Below are 14192 nucleotides of genomic sequence, written 5' to 3'. Positions count from 1 at the left end.
TGGCCCCTGGATACACTTTTCAATAAATCCAATACTGCTACCAGTTTGGATTTGTTGTTTGATACCAAACAACCCACGGTTCAGAGTGGCCTTCATGTAGCTGTGAAACTCGTACTGTCCAATGTCCAGCACATGCATTTAAAATGGCCAGTCTGTACACTTACTATGTCCCAGGTTTAGCAGAGACACATTAGGGGCATATTGCTCATGCACCTATGCCCACACATGCATTATAGCGCACCCTGCCTTAGGCTGTAAGGCCTGTCAGAGGGGTGGCTTACCTATATTGCATGCAATTTGTAGTGGACAGATCACATAGACTGTGTGCCATATCATGCTTGTATTTGAGGATTGCACCAGGACACTCAGCCTGCAATGGCAGGGCTTAGCACACTTGGATGCTGGGTCACTCAGAGTGACACAATCTGTGTTACTGCCCTCATGCCCTGGGTACCTAAGTACCATTTATTAGGGACTTATAGTGACCACTAAAAGTGTTGCCAATTGTGCCAATGCATCACAACAGATTTGGAAAAGAGATCTGGCCCTGGGAATCTGTTTAGCAGGGACCCAGGGCACTTACAGCTTTGAAACCACATCATATACCAGGCAAAAAGTAGGTGGTTAACCATGTCAAAAGAGGCACTTTCTCGCAGTGGTGTCTTTTTTGTGGTGTTTTCAATGTTTTACTGTTTGAGGTGTTGCACAGATACTTACATTGCCTCTTAAGTTAAGCCTGACTGCTCTGTGCCAAGCTACCAGAGGGTGAGAACATGCTAATTTATGGTGTGTATAAAACACTTTTTTCACCCATTTGAACTCCTAGATGCTGTGTTTTGTTTTACTTTCATAGTGCATTGGGACCTGCTAACCGGGCCCCAGGGTATGTGTTCTCTCCCTAAATTATTTGTACACATGGCAATTCCCAGATTGGCATGACTTTACCCCCTTCTTGTTACCTCCTAGTAGGTGGTATGAAGGCATAGGTAGTAAAGAGGTCACATGGCTACTGCACATGGTTGTACCACCCTAGGTGACCTTTGCAAGCTACTGATGGCAGGCCTGCTACTGCAGACTGCCAGTGCAGTGTCATGAGTTCATTTTAGACCCTTGCTTGGGCACCCGTATTTTAGCTTAGGCCTGTGGCCTGTGTCCTTTTACCTAGTTACATGCTTCATTTCATTTATTCATTTTATTTCATTTTAGCATAACTGTCTGTTTAGCAGGATGTTTTCTTTTTCCAATCAGCTGTTATTCTGCGAAAGTGTTGTAATTGCTTTCCCTGCATGACATTTCATCATGTACCTCTGCCCACGACTGCTCAAGCACTGTACATGAAAATCTATCTAGTATTGCCAGCACACAAGTGCATAGCCAGCTCCAAAAATTAGATACATGATCACGTCAGGGCTGGTTCTCAGAACACAGCAGGATTTATCAGAACATATCACACAAGACAAAGAACGTTAGAGAGGCCATTCCAGCCAGGAGATCCATCCTATGATGTATAACATTTCATTGCCACGTTGCTGACCTCAGCCCTGTCTCTACAGCCAGCGAGAAGACAGCGGGCAGACCTCTGCTTTTCAGGTATGGGGATAGGTGTTCCTTTCATAGACTAACTACAGGCAGAGAAACAGGGCAAGCACTGCCATGCTCTCACATAGACGTTTGGAAGTGTGGTAAGGAATTCTTAGGCACATGTTTATTCCAGTATGCTGGTGTTGTTTCTTTGCTTTTCACTTCTGCTAACAATTTTAATAATGCTATGTTTCACCTTCCTAATAATTGCAGCTCATGCATTTTATCTTAGATTGCAGTCTGTTCAATGAATGCATTGAAAACTGTCCTGCATCTCCAAGTTTGCCTATGTGTGTGTGAGGCCTGTGCTAATCAGAGAAAAGGGCATGATCTGTCAACCACTACTTCCCTGAGGAGTCATTGAGTGTCATGCATCAAGCTGCCAATAATCACCTGTACATTTTGGTTTTGGTGAGGTGCTGCTAGGTGGCTGAAATGATTAGGCAGACAGTTACCAGATGGTTCAGGATTAACTCAGCCCCCTACAGGCAGTGCTGCTGCCGCCCGAAACTAGCAGTCTTGTCCCCATGAGAAGACTCCTATGACTGTGGTGCAAACTGCTCTGGTTCAACTGCATCCTCATCATGAATCACACAACCCAGTGCACTGCCTTCTTTTATTTATGCCAGACACCCCTAAGGAAGGCATCGCAGCCCAGCAGGGAGGGTGCATTATATTTAAGGTACAAGTATGTAAGCACAAGCTTACAGGTCTCTATAGTGTCCTTTCCATTAAAGAGAATTATATGTGGAAACCAGTCCATAGGATAACATGGGACTTAAGCTCTGGCAGGCCCGGGTTGCTAGCTCCATTATGGTACCACCTAGATATGTTGAGTATGGTGTCACACAACTTGCTTTCTCTCAAAGGGACAGCTGGCATGCACCCGGGTGGCACACTAGAGGTTTCCCACCTGTTTGCCTCCCTTCTTTGGGCTCTAGCCTGTAAGCCTGCTCTTCTTCCTGCACTTGCTGTCCCAAGACAGGTTTCTGACTTGCTTCCAGGCAGTCTGGGCACTCCTTCACCACAAAATACTAATTTTTTCTACAATGTCTATCTGACTTGCCCTGACTAAGAATGTGGTTCCTGCTTGGACAGGGTGCATACCCCTGCAAACCAGAACCACAATTTCTAACAGTGTTCTATTTGTTTATAGCTCGGATAAAGTTGGCTGGGTTGATGGCAAACAAAACGTGACTTCTCTGGCTGTACTAATGTCAAGAAAACTTTATTTTTACTGATGTCAAGAAGCATGGGCTTAAGGATCATAAAGAGCCTCTGTATGCAACAAAGTAACTGGAACACAAATACATTATTGAATTTCGACAATGTTATTGTTGTGATATATTAGTGTGCTCAGAGTAACTTAGATTTGATTAACAAACAGGTATTAAAGGGTTGTTAGTTGACATTCCCTCACCCCTGAGCAGCACCTTCTATGTGATATTCCTTGAAAAACATTGATACACTAAAGAGCGCCCCTTTGTGCCTGGCCACCTTTCAATGGATTTACTCAAATTTGTTTTGGTTTACATAAATTGGACTCATTACCTGAAAATAATGAATTATACATGAAAGCTGTGGCTGGAAAAGAAGGATGGTCTTAAGCTCTATTGAGGCTTTATTCTGATATTGTATTTTTCTTCTGGGTCTCTGTCGTGTTATGGTTTTTCTTGAAGTATTGTATATGAGTTCATATGTTTGTGTACAGTCCCAACTTCCCTTCAGGTTGAGGATGTCACTTTAATACACGGGATAAGCTGGTTCAAGTTTCATTGTTGAAATTGCATGTTTAATTCTGCCCTGTGACCTTTCACACTGCCAGCTGACTCTGGCAGAGGCATTTAATCATCACAACTCAATTTTAATGATGTATTACAGTTGAACAGCTGGTCGTCTCATTACAAGTTACTAGTGATCTCACAACTAGACTCTAATACAATTAGAGACAGTTTATATATAGGAATTGCTGGCCCCCAGCCATTATATTTAAATATTAACAAGACAATACTGAGTGATCAGATAATCTTCGGTATGTGTCACCATAGTTACTAGGTAGCAGCATGTACACCTAACACCATTGAAGCCGGTTTCGGTTTTCATATTACGAACCAGTCTGTGATTTGTGTGCTCATTTGCTTCCATTGAACCGTTTGTAGGGACACGCCTGAAAACATTTATTTGGAAAAGAAAGACCGAAGGCTGCGTGCGTGATGCTTGTCCTGCAAGGAGTGATCTGTCAACCCCATGCGTACTATGTGCCTGGCCATCCTGGATCTAATATGAGGAGCTGAGCAGTTATATACGATTGATAAACTTTTGTCACTATTGATTTTTTATAAATCGAAAACTGCTGATTGTTGAAGCACTTAGCCCAGATGGTCCTTTAAGCATCCGCTTGGTCCAAGGTTGTTATACACTCAGCCCTGCTAATTCTTTGCTGATTGAGTACAGCTGCAATGGCAGACTAGATCTTGAAAGCCAATAATCAAACTGCATTCCCTTAAATGACTCTGGATGTATGATATGGCACCTTATTCCCTAAACAAATCACTTGCTTGACAACACTTTATGCCTTCTTCGTGTTTATTCAATTATTCTACCCTGCTTGCATTGAGCCACGCGAGCCATTATTTAATATTGCGCTCCAGTTGTGCCATTTATGCTCCTAAAACAGATGATGTTCATCTGTTGGGTCCTTACAATGGTAATAAAGCAAATTGGATTTGTTTATGGCAACAAAATGGTGAGGTATTAGTTGTCAAGTAGGGAGAGAAAAGAACTTTGATTGTGCTCTCTCGTGCTTTTCTGTGATAGATAGAAGATAACAGTTTTCTTCCTCTTTCTTTTAATGATTGTACAATGTAGCATGCTAGCTGTGGCTGAAAAACAGATTTTTTTACATGCATGACATAAGGGAAGGAGTTTTTGTAAGCTAAATATAGATCCAACTCTCTATCCCTATTTCTAGTCTTAATGATATAATACCCCCTGCTGCTAAAATCTGAGCATGCAAAGGCATCTGAAGTTAAGCCCCCCACTGCATATGGCACACACTATTTGGCTGGCATTTGCAGAACCCTCGTGGGTTGTCTGTTGTAGGGCATCTACTGGCTTAGGCCCTTTTCATCATTTAGATTCCATCCTTTGCTGCTCATGACTCTACTGGGCAAAGGTTTCGCTGTATGGGAGTAAATGCAACTTTATTATTAGTTTAGGGTAGGATTTTGTGCATGTGTTCAACATTACATTTACAGAACAAGCATTTGGCATCAGGTTTCCATTCATATTTGAAGTATGTATTTTAAGTTTGAAAATAATGAGATGGAATATTGTGTGTCTGAGCTACCTTAAGAGAAATTATGACTGTTATCTACCTGAAGAACTTTTGTCGCTTTTCATGTCGTTTTAAGGACCTAGCCTATGCCAGTGGCCAGGCCTGAGCTTCAATAGAACATGTCCAAAATTCACATAGAAGAGGAGAGGGTTTGATCTGAAGACAGTGGACAGGCATGTGCAGGTGAATACAATGTCTGTATAAGGATCAGGCCAGATTACGGCTCAATATCGAGGCTAATACAGTATGTAGGACATCACATCATAGTACCTGCAGAACGTGATAGAATTCCTTTGTAGTGCACTGCTGTGAATTGGTTGGTGGAGCTAAGGAGAAAGAAGACTTTTTGCTGCAAAGCCGGACCAATGTTGCAGTGGAGAATATTGGGGATATTTTGATGATTCCATTTGATCACATGTTGATGCCTTTCTATTCTTCCTCTTTGAAACCCTTCCTTGGCCAATTACATCTTTAAAACCAACCTTGTTCCTGCAGAAGAAGCAAGCCTCCGAGTCTACTAATAGGGGACTTTCCACTGCTTATTAGAAGAATACTGGAATTGTTATTTATCCCTATTCCTATAACTTTTAGTCTTAGAATTTGATTCTGAAAAAGGGAGCAACATGTTTCAGATATTGCTTACAGGAGGATTTGTACCTATGTCTGCTTTGAGTCTGTCTCTGGTGCCTGGCTGCAGCACTGTGAATGTCATGGAATCAGAGAGAGCTGCTGACCACAGACACCCAGTGCAGAAAACCATCACAGAAGAACTGCACTAAGACCTAATTTTGGAACAAAGTCTTACCTTTTTCAGCTCTGTAAACTAGGAAACACTTCAACTTAGTACTTGAGTCTGTTACAAAATCTTAAACATGAAACAAAAATTAGTCTGCCTACTTAGGAAACACCTTTGCCTCAGAAGTTTGAATTTGGATAGTTTCACGTCCAATGGACAATCTCTGCTCAACAACTAACATACCTTAACTTGACACTTTTGAAGAAGTCTTTAGTGTAGCATTATAAACTGGTGCCTAGCTCTATGCCAGCCCTTTATCTGAGGTATTGGCCTGAACATTGTTAGACTTTTCATCCTTGGCGTGGTCTCCCTTAACATTTTGCCTCTGTTCCCCAGACTGTTGATGTGTGCTGGACTCTGATTTTGCTGTATTTGTTACTCTGGGCACTTTACCACTGCTTACCAGTGCTAAAGTGAAAGTGCTCCTTTACAAAATGTGTATGTAATTGGCTTATCCATGATTGGCATATTTGATTTATTAGTAAGTCCCTAGTCCAGTGCACTAGAGGTGCCCAGGGCCTGTAAATCAAATGCTACTAGTGGGCCTGCAGAACTGGTTGTGCCACCCACATGAGTAGCTCTGTAATCATGTCTCAGACCTGCCACTGCAGTATCCACTTGTCAGACCTAACCCTTCCCTTTTCTTACATGTCAGACACCCCTGAGGTAGGCCCTAGATAGCCCCAAGGGCAGGGTGCAGTGTATGGTTAAGGTAGGACATATAGTAATGTGTTTTATATGTCCTGACAGTGAAATGCTGCTAAATTCGTTTTTCACTGTTGCAAGGCCTGTCCCTCTCATAGGTTAACATGGGGGATACCTTTGAATATGATTAAAGTGTAGATTCCCTTTGGGAGTGGATGGACATGTGAAGTTTGGGGTCTCTGAGCTCACAATTTAAAAAACATATTTTAGTAAAGTTGATTTTAAGATTGTGTGTTTGAAAATGCCACTTTTAGAAAGTGAGCACTTTCTTGCTTATACCATTTATGTGACTCTGCCTGTTTGTGGATTCCCTGTCTGGGTAAGTTTGACAGTTGGGCTGGTTGCACCTCACACTAGACAGTGACACAAAGGGAGCTGGAGTGTAGTCTACATTTCCAGATGAGCCAGCTTTGCTAGGAGGGAGAGGAGGAGTAGTCACTCACACCTGAAAGGGCTGTGCCTGCCCTCACACAATGCAGTCTCCAACCCCCTGGTGAGTGTCTGGGGCCTGGCCAAGGCAGGATTTCACATTCAAGAGAGACTTTACTTTGAAGTAGGCCTACTTCAAAGGAGAAAATGGGTATAAGAAGGGCACCAAAACCACAGACTTTAGAACACTTTTGGAAACCAAGAGGAACCTCTGCCTGGAGAAGAGCTGAAGAGCTGAGGAAGAAGAGCTGTCCTGCCTGTGACTGTGCCTTGTGCAGCTATCCTGCAGTTGCTGCTTCTGCCAGAGTAAGAGGGCAAAGACTGGACTTTGTGTGCCTTCCATCTTGTGAAGATTTCCAAGGGCTTGATTTAGAGCTTTCCTCAAAGACTTCTCTCTGCCAGCACCTGGAGTCTCTGGAGAGACTCCTACTCTGCCCTGTGGTGCTCATCCAGTTCCTGGGACCCTGAAAGGAGAAGCTGGTAGCCTAAGAGGAAGAAATCCACGCACAGAACGCCATGCGGGCAAAAGATCGGCGCATCTCCAATATGTAGCTGAAAAATCGATGTGCCGCCGGCTTCGCGGCTGAAAATCGACACTCGCCGCAAGGCGACTGAATAATCGACGCATGGAGCTGGAGAAATGACACACAGCATAGCTGAAGGAGGCATGTTGAAATTGGACAGTCCATTCTTATGCATTACACCCTGCACTGCCTGATGAAGGTGCGGAACCAGATTATAGGCCCTGCCCACAGGAGATGGCCTATATCAGTTGCCATGGGCTTTACCAACCATTGTAGCCCAAGATGGAAAGGCTATAAAGCTATAGAACACTCAACCCCCTGAGGGTAGAATGTTCTAGATTGAAAAGGGAGAAATGGAAATACAGACATCAGAAGACTGGAGCAGATGGTGTGTACAAACTATTACTGCCCTGGCGTCATTTCAATGTCCTCAGTAAAGCTCTGAACATTCTAATGGTATAAGTAAACAATTATATGCAAGGGAGACACTGTAAGGTAGTTTTTGAGTGGGGTGGAAGAAGAGTGATCCAAATAAAACCCGGGACCATACTACACCTTGGTCAATAACGACCAAGGGAAGCACTCTTCCCCTTGGATAATATTGCTATTGTAAATCAGACCCTTTAAATGTGGAGTAAGTTCACAACATTGTTTGCTAAATGGTGCATTTTTCATGGGACTGCTTACGTGGAAGAGTATAAAAAACATACCTGTTGGAATTGGTGGTAAGGCCACACCATGTTGTTCATTTAAAATTAATTGTAGTGAGTGTCTGGTTTTAGTGATCAGAAGGTTAAACATAGAAAGGGTGATAGCAAATTGTAAGCACAATATAAATCATTTGTTATAGGTATCATACTACTTCTAAGAATTGTGTTGAGTTCTAAGTTGATTTTAACCTGTGAAAAATGCTGATGCTCTGATGAGTATTGCTGAACAACATTTGAAAGAAATGCTTTTTCTTTCATGATTTCCTAATACAGCGTTTGGAAGATGCTCCCGAAGCTAAAATGAGAGCACTTTTTATATAAATATACAATATCTTTCTCAGCCATATGAAAATAAAGTCTGATACCCTTAGGAAAACATTTTCTTGCCACAGCAGCAACCTCTGTTAGTTGACTGCCCAGTGTTCTACTAGAGCCTTCCATGATGTTCTACCGAGCAGCGAGAGTGCCATCAATCTGTATTTATGATGAAAGTGTGGCAAATCTAAGCTATTCTGAAGGATTCAAAGCTATGAAACTTGAAGCATTTCTTTTAGAATTTAACAAAATAGGGGATTCATTTTGTTGTAGACATGATGATGAGTGTTTTAGAAAGCTAAAAGGATGACGCATTTTCTATACATCCTGACATATCATCTTCATCCATGCCAGAAGAAAATATCTGTCATAGTGTGTAAAATATACATGTTCGGCACCAGATACAGTCTATTAGTTTCCTCCCATATGTTCTAATGTTGCTTAAACACACAGGTCTAATAAACAATCAGGATGCTAAACTTCTGCCTTCAAAACAAAATTGAGGTGCTGCTAAATGCCATTTTGTAGCTTTTGAATTTAAAGTTGTTCTCCCTGAAGCAGGCGGAAATAAATTAGCATTAATGTGTTAAAGCAGATATGATACCACCTTTTTGAATAATGGAGGAGCAAATATGTTTTTGTCATTTGAGGCAGAATATATTTTGAAAGAGGCAAAAAAAAGAGAGAGAGAACCCTGCCTAAGGGCAGCACCTCTTTTAAAATCTGTTTACTCAGGTGACGCATTTTCCCTTCTGCATAATGCCACGCTTTTTTTTTTTTTTAAGTAACATTTTTGTAGACCTCTTTTTTTTCTTTAATCATCCATTTAAAGGTATGGAAGTAGCTTTTTTAGAAGTGCAGGAAGATATTTACAGACAGATTCCATATTTAATATTAATAAAACCATGCTCCGGTAGGTAGTAGAAACATCCAGCTATTTGGATTTTTTTTTTTTAATCTTTTCCAGCTTCCTCTTGTCAGCTGTTTCAGCTACCTGCATAAGTGTTCACTGGATTAAAAAAAATATTTATTGTTAGTTAAACAAAAGGAAGTAAGTAAACACATTTAAAAATATATATTTACTGCCAATAAAAAACGTTGTTTTGCATAACTTGCGAACTACATTCTTGGTTCATTAGTTAAAAAATAACGTAAATCAGACTGAACAATGAGTCTGCTATATTAAAACAGAGAAGGCAAGTTATGGTCTACTCTATTCACGCAGACTCTAAACAGTTTTAATATGTAATTTAAATATATGAAACAGGATGGCTTTAGGTGCTCATTTATTCCAGAGCCCGTAGAAGCAGAAAGAAGAAATATTTCATGTACATATTCCACCTTCGGCATTGAGAAGTGGATAAATGTATACCTCACTCTTTAGCTGCATGTTTAGTAGTGATGGCACATTCTGTCAAAATGGACAAACTTTCTAATTGTTTTTAAGGTTGAGCCTGCCAGTGCTTGCGCGTGCGTCTAGTATGCGAGACGTTGTTGTGTTCAGTAAAGGACTTGGAGCCCGCCTGTCACTCACCATTTGTTGGTTTGCATGGCACTCTTCTTTACAGCCACATAGTTCGTCAAGGCACGCCTGGCATCACTTCAGTTTCTCTCTGTATGGAGCAGGGACCAGGCCCTAACTGATGCAACTTAATTAGTGCCCATCTGCTGCTCCCGATGTGATCGAGATACTAATTGTTGTTTTTAACTTCGGGTGCCCCACAAACAGAAGGGTTGTTTGTGACTGGCAAAAACATGGCAATCAGGTACAAAATTGCAAGGTTTTATTTTTTAAAGTTATGTTTATTTTATTTTGCCAAGCCATCTTTTCTCATGTTTTTCTTTTCTTTTGATCGTGGGCGCTGTTGTCAAAAGATGACAATTAACTTGTTTGAAATATACAAGACCTATTGCATTGCAAATGCTTGTTTAGAATTGTGATTTTCACAGCCAGCTGGTACAGGGAATAGGAGTTAGGGGTATGTTGGTTGATGCAGGGATAGGACATCTAGCAAAAATGCAGCTATTAATCTCCTCGGTCGACATCGACCAACAATGAACCAATCAAAATGCATATTTTATGATAGAGTAGAGTTGTGTTATTTACAATCCCCCGGTATTGGCCCTCTGTTATTCCACTGCCTACAACATAGCTCTCAGTATTCCAATGTTCCAATGAGAATTCACTTATGTTAAAAACCTCTTCTGACCGTGCATCCTTACCAGCTAGAAACGCTTGCTGGCTGGCTTGCCCCGGTTCTTGTATTCCTCCTAAATACCCCAATACAGAGATTTAACCTGCATCTGTCAATAACCTTACACTTTTTTGCTTATCTGCAGCTCATAGGAATTCTTATTTTGGCAACTTGACTCAACATCCTTGCGCATATATATATATATACATATATATATATATATATATATATATATATATATATATATATATAGATAGATAGATAGATATATATAGATATATATATAGATATATATATGTATATATATATATATATATATATTTTTTTTTTTTATTTGCCAGAGGACATTTTTTTCTACCTACACTTAAAGTTCTGTTTTCTTTAAATGCAGATGTTATCCCAGTTGCACAGGTTGCACAAGTCTAACTTCTAACAGTGATCTTTGGTACTTCAGAGCAATCTGTTCACTTTGGTGGACAGGTCTTTTGAATAGTGGGTGATCTCAGTCACAGTTCAAATCAAGAAAGTATACTGTCTTCTCCACAGTTTGACAGCCCCTGTGCTCTAAAGCATATTTATACTCTGTTTGTCCTGAATTTGCATCTTTCTTTTTACGCAGATTCAGACCAAACTTAACAACATATCTATATTTTAATGCTGGACACGTCTAGTGTCAAAATACTGGAGTTAACATACTTTTTTTGTATGCCGGAAACCACCCTGCGTCAATGAGATGAAAGGTAGGTGCTCCTGTATAAGAATGACTCTAAACCCCTAGCACCTTACTTATCCTCCCGTGCAAAAAGGGTGCACGGGTGGGAAGCGGGCATAAATAATGGCCCTAAGCCTGCTTAGTGCCATTATTTAAAGCCTGGGTCAGAACAGGAATTAGGGGACCTGTGGACCCATTTCCATGGCCAAACACCATGGAAAGGGCCCACAGGTGCCCACCCCAAGCCTCAGGCACATCCCCACCCACACCAGAGGGACACCAGAGGATGGAGGAACCCACCCCAGGTAAGCAAGGTAAGTGTAGGTAAGTATTTGAAAAAAAAAATGGGCACCTTGCATGGCACTGGGTGCAATGTTCAAGCCCAGGGGACACTGGTCCCCTGGGCTGGCCACTGGGGTGCTGGGCTGACTCCTGTCTTTTATAAGACAGGAGTCATGTGATATGGATGGCTGAGCATCAGGAAATGATGCTAGGCTGGTTAGAGGCATTTTTTTTGCCTCATACAGCCTAGCGTTATTGGTTGATGCTCAACCTCCATCTCCTCTACTGCCCCACACCCGGCTAATGTCATTTTTTTTTTAACGTTAGCCCATGCTTAGTTCGGCTTGCTCCATTCCTTAAATATGACGCTCTGCTGGTGCTATGGAATGCGACAAGCCGGTGCTTATCTTTTTGCTGCAAAATGTAAACTATAAATATGGGCCTTTGTTTGCTTTGTAACTTATCAATTGAAATAAGACTCTTAAATTTGTGTTACAACATCAATCTGATTTTTCTAAACAAGCCTCACAAGTGCCTATTTAAGATGGGGCCGTATTGTATTATTGTGTGCTTTTGTTAAAATAAGTATGCATCTAACCACCTGAAGATGACTAGTGAAGAAAGCTTTTATTATTCTGCACTTTTCATTTTATTCCAGCAATCCGCATGACTGACTCGGGCTAAAAAAAAATATCCAGGGCATGTTTGCAAAACATTGACATTGTTCAATGTTATATTTACCATTCATGTACCATCTCTATGGTGAAGAGACAAACAGTTATAATTTCGGCTACTTTGTCTGTTGTCAACACTGTGCTCATCAGATAAAGCTTTTCTTCCTGTCCTTCAACAAAATTGCCCTTTTATTTACTTTTGCTAGAGAAGATAGTGGCAGCTGATTTTGAAGTGTCAGACATTTATTTGTTTTTTCGGCTTTGTTTGCTCGTGATGTTGCCGCTTATTACAGGCAGGATAAAATCAATGTGACATTTGCAGAACAATGATGGATGACAAGGCTGAGTGGTCTTTAACTGCAGAAGACTAATTTTTGAAAATGCCACCAGTTTACTGGTTCAGATACTGGTTAGTTGTTAAAGGCACCGAAACATAAATCATGTTATGCTTTAGGTAAAGGCCCAGACAGAAATATGATTCTAGAGCTCCTCGACAGAGGAAATGCATCCTCGGGCAACATGTGACAAAAGATAGACAGTTGCTGGTAATAAAAACATGAATTCTATATTGTGCTTAAACCAAAGGTTTGTTACTTTTTAGCATTGTTCATAATAGTTGATCATGTTATACAAAGTAATGGTTTGGCTGACTTGGCATCAAATGGATTTGGACATTTAACCTGCAGGTTACTAGACAAGAATCGTTTGTACTCAACTAAGTATCCCTGATGGCAATAAGCAGTGCTTAATTTGTGTTTATTGTTTCCGTAGCTGAGTACCAGCACTTATTTTTGCGGGCCGGGGCTTATTCTTCTGCCTCAAGCATTTGCTGCAAGCTCTTGTAGCAAAAGACACATATCGGAAAGACGGAGGAAGAGAAAAGTTAAAAAACGTCGCAAAGTTAGAAAGCAGAAAGCTACAAGAGTGAGCAGGAGCGGCAGGTAGTGGCTGTAAATAGATTAAAGAAGCCATAGATGGCTTCAGGATTACGCTGCCTCCGCATTCTGTGCTGGCACATTCAATTGCAGCAGCTGGTTGTTTCAAAGGAGAGCTTTGAGCTCCGACATGTTTTTATTTACAAATTAAGCACTGGCAATGAGTAATATCCTAGGAGGACATTAGTCAAAGTAGTCATTGCATTCCATTTCGAGTGCTCTTCCTTAGGAAAACAATACAACAAAATCACCTCATAGACAAAGGGTCTCCCTCTTGCTCTTAAGGATGGATAGAAGTGGCGGCAGCTTTAGGAGGGAGGGGGACGGGCGGGAAGCACACACTCATTCTTTCACACACAGACACGCATGCACGCACATCCATTAACAACACTCATAACATTCATGTGAGAAAACAGGGCTGATTGCAGAGGCCCCCTAACTTTTTGCCCCCATTTTCCACTTTTTGCTGGTGTTTTCCTGACTCTGATGGTGCCCTGGGTACTGCTAACCAGTCCCAGGGCCTGTGCTCTGTGTAAAATCAATATGCAAATTAGGCTAATTATAATTGGCTAAGTTAACCTACCTATATGTCCCTAGTATATGGTAGGGCATGTAGGTTTTGTGACCATAGCATAGGTGGTGCACCCATAGTTGCACTGCTGAGGTGCCCAGTGTAATTTTAAAGGCAGGCCTGCCTTGCTGGCTGCTTTTAAATTAAAGTTATATGCAAATTCGACTTTGGAATTAAAAGTAGTTCCAAAGTCTTAAACTACCTTATTTTTACATATAAGTCACCCCTAAGGTGTGCCCTATGTGCCCCTAGGGCTGGGTGCCATGTAACTATAAGCAGGGACTTTATAAAAATAGTTTTATAAGCCCTGGTGAGGTAAAAACAGCCAAATTCGTTTTTCCCTCATTGTAGTAAATGGCCTTCATAGGCTAGAATGGGGAGACTTTGTTTTAAATTTTAAAGTCTCCTTAAATGATGCATACCAAG

The sequence above is a fragment of the Pleurodeles waltl genome, chromosome 1_1 (assembly GCF_031143425.1).
Source record: "Pleurodeles waltl isolate 20211129_DDA chromosome 1_1, aPleWal1.hap1.20221129, whole genome shotgun sequence".
Classification (NCBI taxonomy): Eukaryota; Metazoa; Chordata; class Amphibia; order Caudata; family Salamandridae; genus Pleurodeles; species Pleurodeles waltl.
The sequence above is the reverse complement of the archived record's forward strand: the minus strand, read 5'-3'. Positions refer to the sequence as shown.